At 43.7% G+C, this 13460-nt stretch overlaps 1 non-coding gene across 1 annotated transcript; it reads right to left on the bottom strand.

The window, feature by feature from the left end:
* Positions 1-9003: 9003 nt before the first annotated feature.
* LOC122942758 lies at positions 9004-9201 on the bottom strand. The gene has a single exon (XR_006390695.1). It is a non-coding gene; the product is annotated as a U2 spliceosomal RNA (small nuclear RNA).
* Positions 9202-13460: the final 4259 nt, after the last annotated feature.

Raw genomic sequence — 13460 nt, 5'->3', positions numbered from 1 at the left:
TGACTCTGCCGTTTACAGAAATACCCAATATGTGGCCGTACACTACTGTACGGCCACACAGCGGGGCGTAGAGTGAAAGGTGCGCTGTTTGGTTTTTGGAGGGCTGATTTTTATGGACTGGTTTATTTACACCATGTCCCATTTGAAGACCCCTGATGCACCCCTAGAGTAGAAACTCCCTAAAAGTGACCCCATCTAAGAAACTACACCCCTCAAGGTATTCAAAACTGATTTTACATTCGTCGTTAACCCTTTAGGTGTTGCGCAAGAGTTATTGGCAAATGGGGATGAAATTGGAAAATTTCATTTTTTTGTCTAATTTTCCATTTTAACCCATTTTTTCCACTAACAAATCAAGGGTTAACAGCCAAACAAGACTGTATCTTTATTACCCTGACTCTGCCGTTTACAGAAACACCCAATATGTGGCCGTAAACTACTGTACGGCCACACAGCGGGGCATAGAGTGAAAGGTGCGCCGTTTGGTTTTTGGAGGGCTGATTTTTATGGACTGGTTTATTTACACCATGTCCCATTTGAAGACCCCTGATGCACCCCTAGAGTAGAAACTCCCTAAAAGTGACCCCATCTAAGAAACTACACCCCTCAAGGTATTCAAAACTGATTTTACATTCGTCGTTAACCCTTTAGGTGTTGCGCAAGAGTTATTGGCAAATGGGGATGAAATTGGAAAATTTCATTTTTTTGCCTTATTTTCCATTTTAACCCATGTTTTCTACTAACAAAGCAAGGGTTAACAGCCAAACAAGACTGTATCTTTATTACCCTGACTCTGCCGTTTACAGAAATACCCAATATGTGGCCGTACACTACTGTACGGCCACACAGCGGGGCGTAGAGTGAAAGGTGCGCTGTTTGGTTTTTGGAGGGCTGATTTTTATGGACTGGTTTATTTACACCATGTCCCATTTGAAGACCCCTGATGCACCCCTAGAGTAGAAACTCCCTAAAAGTGACCCCATCTAAGAAACTACACCCCTCAAGGTATTCAAAACTGATTTTACATTCGTCGTTAACCCTTTAGGTGTTGCGCAAGAGTTATTGGCAAATGGGGATGAAATTGGAAAATTTCATTTTTTTGTCTAATTTTCCATTTTAACCCATTTTTTCCACTAACAAATCAAGGGTTAACAGCCAAACAAGACTGTATCTTTATTACCCTGACTCTGCCGTTTACAGAAACACCCAATATGTGGCCGTAAACTACTGTACGGCCACACAGCGGGGCATAGAGTGAAAGGTGCGCCGTTTGGTTTTTGGAGGGCTGATTTTTATGGACTGGTTTATTTACACCATGTCCCATTTGAAGACCCCTGATGCACCCCTAGAGTAGAAACTCCCTAAAAGTGACCCCATCTAAGAAACTACACCCCTCAAGGTATTCAAAACTGATTTTACATTCGTCGTTAACCCTTTAGGTGTTGCGCAAGAGTTATTGGCAAATGGGGATGAAATTGGAAAATTTCATTTTTTTGCCTTATTTTCCATTTTAACCCATGTTTTCTACTAACAAAGCAAGGGTTAACAGCCAAACAAGACTGTATCTTTATTACCCTGACTCTGCCGTTTACAGAAATACCCAATATGTGGCCGTACACTACTGTACGGCCACACAGCGGGGCGTAGAGTGAAAGGTGCGCTGTTTGGTTTTTGGAGGGCTGATTTTTATGGACTGGTTTATTTACACCATGTCCCATTTGAAGACCCCTGATGCACCCCTAGAGTAGAAACTCCCTAAAAGTGACCCCATCTAAGAAACTACACCCCTCAAGGTATTCAAAACTGATTTTACATTCGTCGTTAACCCTTTAGGTGTTGCGCAAGAGTTATTGGCAAATGGGGATGAAATTGGAAAATTTCATTTTTTTGCCTTATTTTCCATTTTAACCCATGTTTTCTACTAACAAAGCAAGGGTTAACAGCCAAACAAGACTGTATCTTTATTACCCTGACTCTGCCGTTTACAGAAATACCCAATATGTGGCCGTACACTACTGTACGGCCACACAGCGGGGCGTAGAGTGAAAGGTGCGCCGTTTGGTTTTTGGAGGGCTGATTTTTATGGACCGGTTTATTTACACCGTGTCCTGTTTCAACCCCCCTGATGCACCCCTGGAGTCGAAACTCCCTAAAAGTGACCCCATTTTGGAAACTACGGGATAAGGTGGCATTTTTTGGGGGAGTATTTTTAGGGTAAATATAATTTTTGGTTGCTCTATATTACATTTTTGTGAGGTAAGGTTACCAAAAATTGAAATTCTGATATTTCATCTCCATTTGCCATTAACTGTTGAGGAACACCTAAAGGGTTAATAAAGTTTGTATAATCATTTTTGAATACCTTGAGGGGTGTAGTTTCTTAGATGGGGTCAATTTTAGGGAGTTTTTACTCTAGGGGGGCATCAGGGGGGCTTCAAAAGGGATATGGTGTCAATAAAAAAGGCCATCAAAATCGGCCTTCCAGAAACCATGTCGGTCCTTTCCTTTTGCAGCCTCCCTTTTACGGATACAGCAGTTTACGACCACAAATGTGGCGTTTCTGTAAACTGCAGTATCAGGGTAATAAATTTTAACTTTTGTTTGGTTGTTAACCCTTGTTTTCTTACCGGAAAAAACGGACTGAAATGGAAAAGTGCCAAAAATAGCGGTTTTGGCACCGTTTTTTTGTTTTTTTTTTAACCGTGTTAATCTGGGTAGTTAGGTCATGGGATATTGTTATAGAGGAGATTCTTATGGACGCGGCAATATCTAATAAGTCTACTTTTTTTTACAATTATTTAGGTTTTTGACTATATTATCTTTTTTGATACAACATTTTTTTTTGGGTATCTCTAAAGTCTAAGTGTAATTTTTTTAATTTTCTTTTAGCCAATTATCTTATGTGGGGGCTCATTTTTTGCGGGATGAGCGGACGGTTTTATTGGCACTATTTTGGGGGCTATATGACTTTTTGATCGCTTGCTATGAAACTTTTTGTTATGTAAGGTGACAAAAAAAAAAATTTTTGCACCTATTTTTTATTTTATTTTTTTACTGTGTTAATCTGGGGGGTTGGGTCATGGGGTATTTTTATAGAGGAGATTCTTACGGACGTGGCGATACCTAATAAGTCAACTTTTTTTTTACAATAATTTAGGTTTTAGACTATATTATCCTTTTTGATACCCTAAAAAAAAATTTGTATCTCTAAAGTCTAAGAGTCATTTTCAATTTTTTTTTTTATCTGATTATCTTATGTGGGGGCTCATTTTTTGCGGGATGAGATGACGGTTGTATTGGCACTAATTTGGGGGCTATATGACTTTTTGATCGCTTGCTATTAAACTTTTTATTATGTAAGGTGACAAAAAAAAACTTTTTTTGCACCTTTTTTTTTTTTCTGGACCGTGTTAATCTGGGGGGTTAGGTCATGGGGCATTTTTATAGAGGAGATTATTACAGACGCGGCAATACCTATGTCTACTTTTAATAAATTATTTTAGTTTTTTGGGTGTCTCAAGTCTGAGAACCATTTTTTTTTTTATCCCATGTCAGTCCTAAATTGGGATATAAATTTAGTACTCCATGGAAGTGTGATACTCCCTGAAGCAACCGTCAATGCAGAGGCCCGGATGATCGGGGCATGTGTCGCACTGAGTAGTCGTGTCCTTCCGTATCCCCCTCCTGCGACACACTCTGCACTTTTTTTGGGTTCGTCCCTTCTTTCCAGTATGGGGGACCACACCTGGAAAGTGTTGGCCAGGGACGATCCGGGCGCCTACAGTTCCCGAGGTACTCCGGCCTGCTCTTTCCCGGTCCGAAAAGATCAGGGCCTTGAGGACTGCCTCATAGAACTGCAGGAATGTCCCTGTGCTGCCAGCGCTTCGGGATAGTACAAAAGAGTTGTACATGGCAACCTGCACCAAGTAGACCGCAACTTTTTTGTACCATGCCCGGGTTTTGCGCATGGCGTTATATGGCTTGAGGACTTGATCCGAGAGATCAACTCCTCCCATATACCGATTGTAGGCGACGATACAATCGGGCTTGAGGACCGTTGCCGCGGTACCTCGCACAGGGACAGGGGTGATGCCGTTACCATGAATTGTGGACAGCATAAGGACATCCCTCTTGTCCTTATACCTGACCAGCAACAGGTTTCCAGTGGTAAGGGCACGGGTCTCACCCCTGGGGATGGGTACCTGGAGGGGGTGGGCTGGGAGGCCGCGTTGATTTTTCCGCACGGTCCCACAAGCGGACGTGGATCTGGCGGCAAGGGACTGGAACAAGGGGATACTGGTATAAAAGTTATCCACGTACAAGTGGTAACCCTTATCCAGCAGTGGGTACATAAGGTCCCACACGAGTTTCCCGGTAACACCCAGAGTGGGGGGACATTCTGGTGGTTGAATCCGGGAATCTCGCGCCTCGTACACACGAAATTTGTAAGTGTACCCTGAGGTACTCTCACAAATTTTGTATAGCTTCACGCCATACCTCGCCCGCTTGGAAGGCACATACTGGCGGAAAATGAGTCTCCCCTTGAACGCAATGAGAGACTCATCAACCACGACCTCCCTTCCAGGTACATAGGCCTCCATGAATTTGGCCCCAAAGTGATCGATGACCGGCCGTATCTTGTACAGACGGTCATGGGCAGGATCACCTCGGGGTGGACATGCTGCATTATCGGAATAATGCAGACATTTCCTGATGGCCTCAAACCGGGAGCGTGTCATAACCGTACTGTAAAGTGGGGTCTGATATAGGACGTCCCCACTCCAGTACAGCCTGGCACTGGGTTTCTTGACCAGGCCCATATGCAGCACGAGGCCCCAAAATGTCCTCATTTCGGCTGCACTGACCGGCGTCCAGCCACCGGGCCTGGCCAAAAAGGAGCCCGGGTGTTGAGCGACGAACTGTTGGGCGTACAGATTCGTCTGCTCCACCATCAGATTTACCAGTGAGTCACTGAAAAAATGACAAAAAAAGTCATATTCAGTGTAGCCCACTGTGGAAATCTGGATTCCTGATTGGCCTACAAAATCAGGAATCACGGGCTCGTATCGCTCTGGGCTACACCAGACAAGTTCACCGGCAGGGTGCTCCGGTGGATTTAACTGGTGGGCCGGGAAACCAGTACGAGCCCCAGAGCTGCTCGTACTAGTGTGGGCCACAGGGTCCCTAACATGGCGGTCCCCTTGCTCCGCCTGGCGGCGTCTCCGCCGCCTTGGGGGCTCATCATCATCGCTAGATGATGAGGAGGATGCGGATGACAACAGGAATGTGGGGTCATCCTCATCCTCACTGGGACTCTCGGACTCGGAGGCAAGCTGGGCGTATGCCTCCTCGGCCGAGAACGTCCGGCGGGCCATAGGGGAGTGTGTGTCTGCGTGTATATGTGCGTGTGTGTAACTCTTTATTTGGTGTGCGTGTGTGAGGGGGCACGGGTGTTCACGAACTCACCCTAAAACTAACAGAAAAAAAAAAATAAAACTAACTAAAAAAAGGGCAAAAAAGTGAGGAAAAAAAATTCAAAACTGCTGATCAACCGTCCGAAGTTGATCAGCGGTGGGGTGTGCGATGCGCTTACAGTGGCCGGACGCTAAGTGCCGGTCACAGTCAGCGAACTCAAAAAAAAAAAAAAAAAAAAAAAAAAAAAGCACCCCAAAAAAGGTGGGGGGGGGGGGCAAGTGGCAGGGGGAGGGGGGCAAGTGGCAGCACCCCTGGGGGGTCTAGGGTCACACAGCTGTGCTGTGGACCCCAGACACCCTAACTAGGGTGATGCAATAAAAAGTTAAAAAAAACTAACTTTCCCTTTTTTTTCCCTGCCTATCCCAAACTTTCCCTAGCTGTCCCTATGTACCTGATGGGGTGCTGGGGCACAGATCGGGTCCTGGGGGCACAGATCAGGGGTGCTGGCAGCGATGGCGGACACAAGCAGGCAGCTCCTCTCTCCTCCGGCGCTGAAACACAAAAGGAGGAGGAGAGGGGCGCCTGCCTCTTTTGAATCTGCCGCCGCACCGCCCCCTGACCAATCAGAAAGCGATCCTGAGTGGTGATGTCACCATCACCACTCAGGATCGCTGGATGGTGATTGGTGGAGTGAAATCACACCACCATCACCATCCTGTTCCGGGTTATCGGGTCTTCAGAGACCCGAATAACCCGGAAACGCAGAAAACCGCAGGTCTGAATTGACCTGCGGTTTTTTGCGATCGCATACATGGGGGGGTCACCGGACCCCCCGACGCATTTGCCCCAAGTGCCTGCTCAATGATTTGAGCAGGCACGGGGTTCCGATCGCCGCCGGCCGCGCGGCGGTGATTGAAAATGCACAGGGCGTACATGTACGCCCTGTGTCCTTAAGTACCAGGGCACAAGGGCGTACCTGTACGCCCTGTGTCCTTAAGGGGTTAAGGAAACACATTTAATCATCCGACCCCACTGATTTTAGGGCTTACTCCCCCGCCCTTCTCAGGATCTCCTCTCAAACTTGATTCTTCACCTGAACTCGTTGATATAGAACCCATAAAATCCACTTCTCTCCTTTTCCCAGCTCCAACTACTGAATCCTCATCAGACAGACTATCTTTATCACAAGTACTTCTCTTCAAACTTTTGGTTTCCAAATCCATTTGTTCTTGACCACATGGTAGACTGCTACCCACACTACCACTAGCCTCAGGAACTTCAATCAATTTCATCAAACACAGAGCTTCCCTCAGATACAATCACTGATTCCACCGGAAAACACTCCCTTGACACCTTTGGGTGAGATTTTCCTTTTCTTATCCTTCACCCCAATTGGCTTTTCAATATTAATAACTTCATCATCACTTTTAACATCCTCATTTCTCACCACCTCACTTTCAACCTCCTTTTCATGACATAAATCCTCAGCAACTCTCTCCACCTCACTTTTGCATTGAGAAGCGGCGTCTATATTTCCACCATTATCGAATTCTTGATTTGTCTCCATATTTTTTTTAGGGCACTGATCTTCCTGGTGTACTTCAAAAACACAGACTTTGCATCTTTTGCAATCAAAGTCACCATGCCCATACTTCCTGCAGCTTTTACAGTATTTGGGCATACCTGTAAAAAAAAGGTACCCCCGAACTCTGTTTATATAAATAATAGGAGGTGGTCTCGCCACTCCTCCTTCCTCGTTTGAATCTTTTCTGAAAATAGCTTCATATACCCTCTTACCATTCCATACCCCAAAGCTTGTTTTACCATAAGACTTCAGAGTAAGTTTCTCACAGAATTGGTATACTGTAAATAGCTTGATATCTCCTGATCAGACACAAAAGGGCTGTACATCTGGACAGTCACCAACTTGGTCCGATACTGGAATAGAGGTACAACCTTCAAACCAACAAAAGCATCCTTCCCCCTATTATGTTCATAGAGGGTAAAGATTTTTTCACATAAGAAGGAATTTATTAAGGTTATGTCATAAATTCCTCTAGAAAAAAAAGACTGAACACAATAATAGTCAGTTTTCTCCAACTGAAAAATAGGACACAAAATTTCACGGTAAATAAAAAGTACGTCTTTACCTTGCCGTTGATCAGGCGAAACAAAATAACGTATTGTATCCTTTAAAGGGTAGTTCTCAGAAAAGAAATCAAACCGAGTACCTTCCCTTGGGTTTCTCCTTTCATTTCCCACGAATTCCATCTTTCAATCCAAAAAGCAAGCAGCCTGTTGAGCTGTGATCGCCTCCGTCCAGTCAGCCAGGTCCGAAGTCCAACGAGAAAAAAAGTCTCCCACGATCCTCCAGATCCAGATGTCCTGATAAGGCAGGCCACCACTTCCCTCCACCCCCAATAGCAGCAAGTCTGGAACCAGACAAGGCCGAGGATAGAGATCCGTGATACCCTACCTGCCCCCTGACACAACCAGTTAAGATCCTGCCAAAAGGCCGAGAAGCGATAACACGCTCGGCCTCGACAACGGGGCCGCTGTTCGCAAACGCAGAGCACTTCTCAAGGCAACAGTCTACAGGCCTCAGCCACAAACCAGGAAAAACGTGCGTCCTACGCGCTGGAATCAGCAGCATGCTCTACTTCGTGTTTTTCGTATCTGCATAGCTCCGCCCACAACTTCTGGTCACGCCTTTTCATCGCACGCAAATCCTGGTGCCAAGGAACGCCAAACAGAAACACGCATGAGAAGTGAATGGAGAGTAGTAGTGTGAAGAAAAAAAGAAAAAAAAAAAAAGAAAAAAAAAAGGCTGTATGCATTGTTGATTGTGATGTCACGGCCCCATTGTTGAGTGTTCCGTCAGGGCCCTTGTGATGTCATCCACTGACCCGACCTTACTTGACTTCTGACCTGACAGGCCTCTTGTGACACGTGCAGTGTTCCATCCATTGGCCAGACAAGGAAGGTCCAGCTATTGCTGATACATAGGAAGTGCTGGACTACTTTTTAACCTACCAAGTCATCCAGTTTAAAAAATCCACAAGAGGGAGACACAGGCAAACAAACTTTACTTGTTTAATGAAGCACTAGGAAAACAAAATTGGTTACATCAAGCCAACTTGATAAAAAAGGGTCAATTCTAAGGAACAACTCAGCAAACTGACAGGTGTGCACAACAGGCCCAAATCAAAAGAGAGGTGCACGGAGTGGAGGTCCAAAAACTGCATTCAGGTGATATCCTAACACTTCATTCAGGTGATAAGCCAATTAACACAACAATTAAGCAATCAATCTTAATTGGATTTGGACTGTGAGGAGAGGTGACTGGCTGGCTGGGTTGCTTGGTGCTGGAACAAACCCACACACACCAGGTGATGCAATTAAGAGATTGACAGGCTAGATGCAGCAGCAACAGGGATGCAGAAAGCAGCACAGCAAAAACCTCACAGAGGAAGGAGAAGCTGGAGTGCAGGACTGCTGAGGCAGGGCACAGCAACTGTCCACTTGCTTGCTGGAAGGATCCTTGACATCCATCACTCAATTTCATTCTGTTTTTTGATTACAGATTAGAAGGGGTGCAACGGTCCTGGAGGTACTGCAATACCAGGTCAATGCGTGGAGTGGACAGAGCAAACTCTTTTTCCATCTCCCTGTTCGAAAAATCCATTTAATATATGGTCCCCAGATAGGGGACGTATCAGATATTAAACTGATAAGAACAGATTTTTTTTTGAAGTTGATATTTACCCATCGAGGGGTAAAAATCATTTATTAAAACCACAACAACATTACATCACATAAATATTATAAAACCATGAATAACTTATTGAAAAGCAGGTTTTATAAAATCATATGACTGACCCCCATTCCCTTAAAAACCACTTGTGACACATAAAAGGAGTTATTTTTTTGTCAAATAAATAATAATTATACATTTCATCTAAAATCATCTTTAAAATATTTTCTTCAGAAATAACTTCATTCTTAAAACATAAAATGTTCCGGGCCGACCATAGAGCTACTTTGACGCAGTTCGTGATCTTCCATGCCATAGTCCTTTTTATTCTTAAAGGGCACTCCAGACACCCATAAAAGACACCGTCCATAGATAGCGCTTTGAGTCCTATGATCTTCTTCATCAAGGGGAACATTTTTCTCCATATTTTTTGCATAAAATAACAGTACCAAAATAGATGGTAAATGTCCTCCTCCTCTCTGCATGCTCCCCTAGGACACTCCGCGGTGCTTGCTAATCCTCTTCGGTGCTGGAATGCCCGGCATGGAAGACACTCATGAACGCAGCTCCAGGCCAGGTCCTTCTGCGCGTTAAAAAGATAATTTTCATTAATATTTTTCCAGGTCTGCTTGCATTTACTTTCATTAAAATTCTTAATGGGGGTCATCAATTTATTATCATTAATATCCTTTAAAATCATTCTACTGTTTTTTAAAATCTCCACCCTCTTTTGGTCTAGTTTAAAAGTATTCGTTATTTTCTCTAAAACTTTGTAAGAAACTGGTAAATTAAAAGAGTAGGGAGAGTTTAAAACCGTCTTAAACCACCCAAACTTCCTCATAAAATACCCAGTATTGTAACGAATAAAAAACGACCAATAATTGTCTTTAAAAAGGGCATTAAAACAGTAACTAAAATACTTAATTAAAAGAAACGCTTTAATATCTGTAAAATCTTTTCCACCTTTGTTTTTAGGAAGCATTACCGTATCTCGCCGCAGCTTGTCCATCTTGGAACCCCAGAAGAAATTAAAGCAGGCTTTGTTAATTTTTTTAAAAATACGGTCCGATGGAGGGAACACCATGCTAAGATATAATAAAATAGGTAAAACTATAATTTTGATAATTAAAACCTTTCCCACCATCGTAAGCTTCCTTAGATTCCACATGCATAATTTCTTATTTACCTTCTCTGTAACCGCATCCCAATTCCTGAGGCCGTCATTAGACTCGCTGAAGGTGACTCCTAAAATCTTTATAGACTCAGACTCAGGAATCTTAACGTCATTTAAAATCATATCTCTAGACATTTTAAAATATTACTCTTATTAAAATTAATTTTAAAGCCGGAGGCGCAACAAAAGTATTCCACTTGTTTGGTTGCTTTTTGTATTGCAAGGGTGTCCCTGCAAATTACGGCTACATCATCCATGTACCCCACTACTTTAGCCTCTAGTCCCCCTCCGCCTGGCAGGGGGACTCCGCGTATCTGTTTATCGTTGCGTAGCATAATTAAAAGAGGCTCCAAGGCACAAATAAAAAGCAGTGGGGACAAGGGACACCCCTGCTTCACACCAGATTTTAAAATAACATCCTGAGTCTTAAAACCATTGACTTAAATCTTACTTGTACATTGGTTATAAAATGCTCTCAAAGATTGTACGAACCCTTCTGGTATACCCATTTTCTTTAAAACTTTAAAAAGGTAAAAATACGATACGCGGTCAAAAGCCTTTTCGAAGTCTAAAGATAAAATGGCAACCTTCCCGTTCCTTTCGTTCGTATGATTAATAATGTCTTTTAAAAGGTTAATATTGTCCCAGATGCTTCTCCCGGGCACCCCACAGACCTGGTTTTGGTGAATTACCTTATGTATAATCTTTTTTAATCTATTTGCACATAGCTTTGCCATTATTTTATAATCGCAGCAAAGCAATGTGATGGGTCTCCAGTTTTTAATATCCGCCTTGTCACCTTTTTTGTATAAAAGGGAGACCTCACCTTTTTTCCAGGATCCCGGGAGAGCCTTGGACCTAAAAACTTCTTTTAAAAGAGAAAATAAATCATCTTTTAAAATGCCTTAAAATGTAATATAAAACTCAATGGGTATACCGTCAGGGCCGGGCACCTTCTCCTTCTTAAAACTTTTAACTGTTTCTAAAACTTCTTGTTCGGTGATATCCTGTAATAAAAATCTTTGAGAGTCAGAATCTAAAACATTCTCAATCCCCTTCAGCGAGTCTTTCATAAAATGTTTATCAATTTTCTTTTCATTAAATAACTCAGTGTAAAACTCATGGACTTTCTTTAAAATACCATTAATATTTTTCTCCCCCCCCCCCCCCAAGCTCCGCCATCTGGGCACGTTTTTCTTGTATTTTTTTAAAAAAGTACCTGGAGCAGGTCTCGTTCTCCTCAATGTGTTTTATTTTTGAACGAAACATGATCTCCTTACTCTTCTGCTCCAGGCACTGAGAAATCTCTTTTTTAGTGTCAGAGATTTCTTTTTTCATATCAATGCCCCGATCGCGGAGCTTGTATTGTGTCTGCAGGCGGGTATTTAGGTCGTCGTTAAATTTCTTCTTCTCTTGGGCCTTAAGTTTCCCCTTGTTAATAAAAAAGGTCCTAATTTTCTTTTTCATATGTTCCCACCATTCAGTTATGGGCCTTCTGGGGTTCCTTACCCGCCTGCAGTACTTATAAAAGACAATAAAATCTGATATAACTTTAGGGTCTTTTAAAAGGGAGACATTCAATTTCCATGTTTTTTTCCTTTTGTGATTGCCACCAAGCTACACCTTAAAAGATAAAAGCTTATGGTCTGAAAAAATATTAGTTAAAAGCTTACAATTAAGAGGCAGTACTTGATAAGAGCAGAAGATAAAATAAATTCTGGATTTGCAAGTAGCGTTACCCCAGGTAACGCCGGCCTCTTCAGATAAAAGACTATTACATTTTTTTTAAAACGTCAGTGAGCTTGAAATCTATGACGATATTTTTGAGCAGAGAGGAGGATCTGTCATAGTTCCGGCTCACTGCGCTAGAGAGCCGGCGTTCACCTCTTAGAATAAAATTAAAAACTCCTGCTAAAATCAATGGCTCGGAATCATTAATAAAAAGGGGTAAAATCTCTAACATTTCGGCTCTTTCCTTTTTATTAGTAAAACCATAAAAATTTAAAAACTGCCATCTAAAACCATCAATAAAAGCTTTAACCAATAAAATCCTCCCCAGTAAAATCTCATTAATATGGTCTATTAAAACATTTCCCTTAAATAAAATGGCTACACCCCCCGACTTATTTTTATTTGACCCGGACCAGACGGATGGTCCGAGTTTCCAGTCTTTTTTATATTTTTGGTAGTTTTGACTGTGGGGGATGCAGCACTCCTGTAAAAAGAACACCGAATCTGATAAAATTGATAAATAATTAAAAAGTGCAATTCTTCTTACTTGGGAATGCACGCTTCTGGTGTTCAGGGAAATGCCTTTTAAAATAGCCATAATAAAAGATTAAAAAGGGAGTTTAAAATCTTACCTCGGCACAGCTTCATACAGCATCAGCAGGGCCGGAGTACTCGCATCCACTCTCCTCGCCACCAAGCACCCCAGATGTTACTGTGTCCAGTGTATCGACAGAAGAGGAGCCACCATCCCTTCGCAGACCCCCCTCTCCCGCCAGCACACCTTCCAGAGTCCGCTGCCACTCAGCGCTCAGCAACTCTAGCCCAGGTCTCGGAGCCACGGCGTCCTCCCTCCCCCGTTCCGGGGCAGAGGTCTCGTCGAACACTGTCTCGGGCACAGTGTGAACTGTGCCCTCCGTGTCACCACTCAGGTGAGTGGAGAGACCCGGCTGGCTACCTCCGGGGTCCGCCTCTGGTCCCCCAGAAGGCATCTCCCTTTGGCTCACCACCGACGCATAGGTCTTACTTTTTTTGGACGCCACGGCTCCACCTGGATCCTCTGGGGTGTGCCCAGGGACCGAGTGCGGGCCAGGCGGATCAGCTTCATCCGATCCGCCCCCAGCCTCCATTTCAGGAGGGGGCTTACTCGTCGGCTGATCACTGGACTTTCTCTTATTCCGCTTCTCCCTCGGTATACCTGATTGGGGGGGGTCCGCTTGTGGTATCCATGCGCTCGGGCTCCTCTCCTTGGGGCTGTGGCTCGGCATGATCCTTCTCTTCTGGCTCCGCTCGTTCCTTCCGTTCCTCCGGCTGCCTCCGCTGCCCTGGCTGTGCCTTGGACTTATTAAAAGGACAATCACGAGAGAGATGCCTGGTTTTTGTACAAGA

This window comes from Bufo gargarizans, chromosome 6 (genome assembly GCF_014858855.1).
Source record: "Bufo gargarizans isolate SCDJY-AF-19 chromosome 6, ASM1485885v1, whole genome shotgun sequence".
Lineage (NCBI taxonomy): Eukaryota > Metazoa > Chordata > Amphibia > Anura > Bufonidae > Bufo > Bufo gargarizans.
This window is presented reverse-complemented; position numbering and strand designations above follow the sequence as displayed.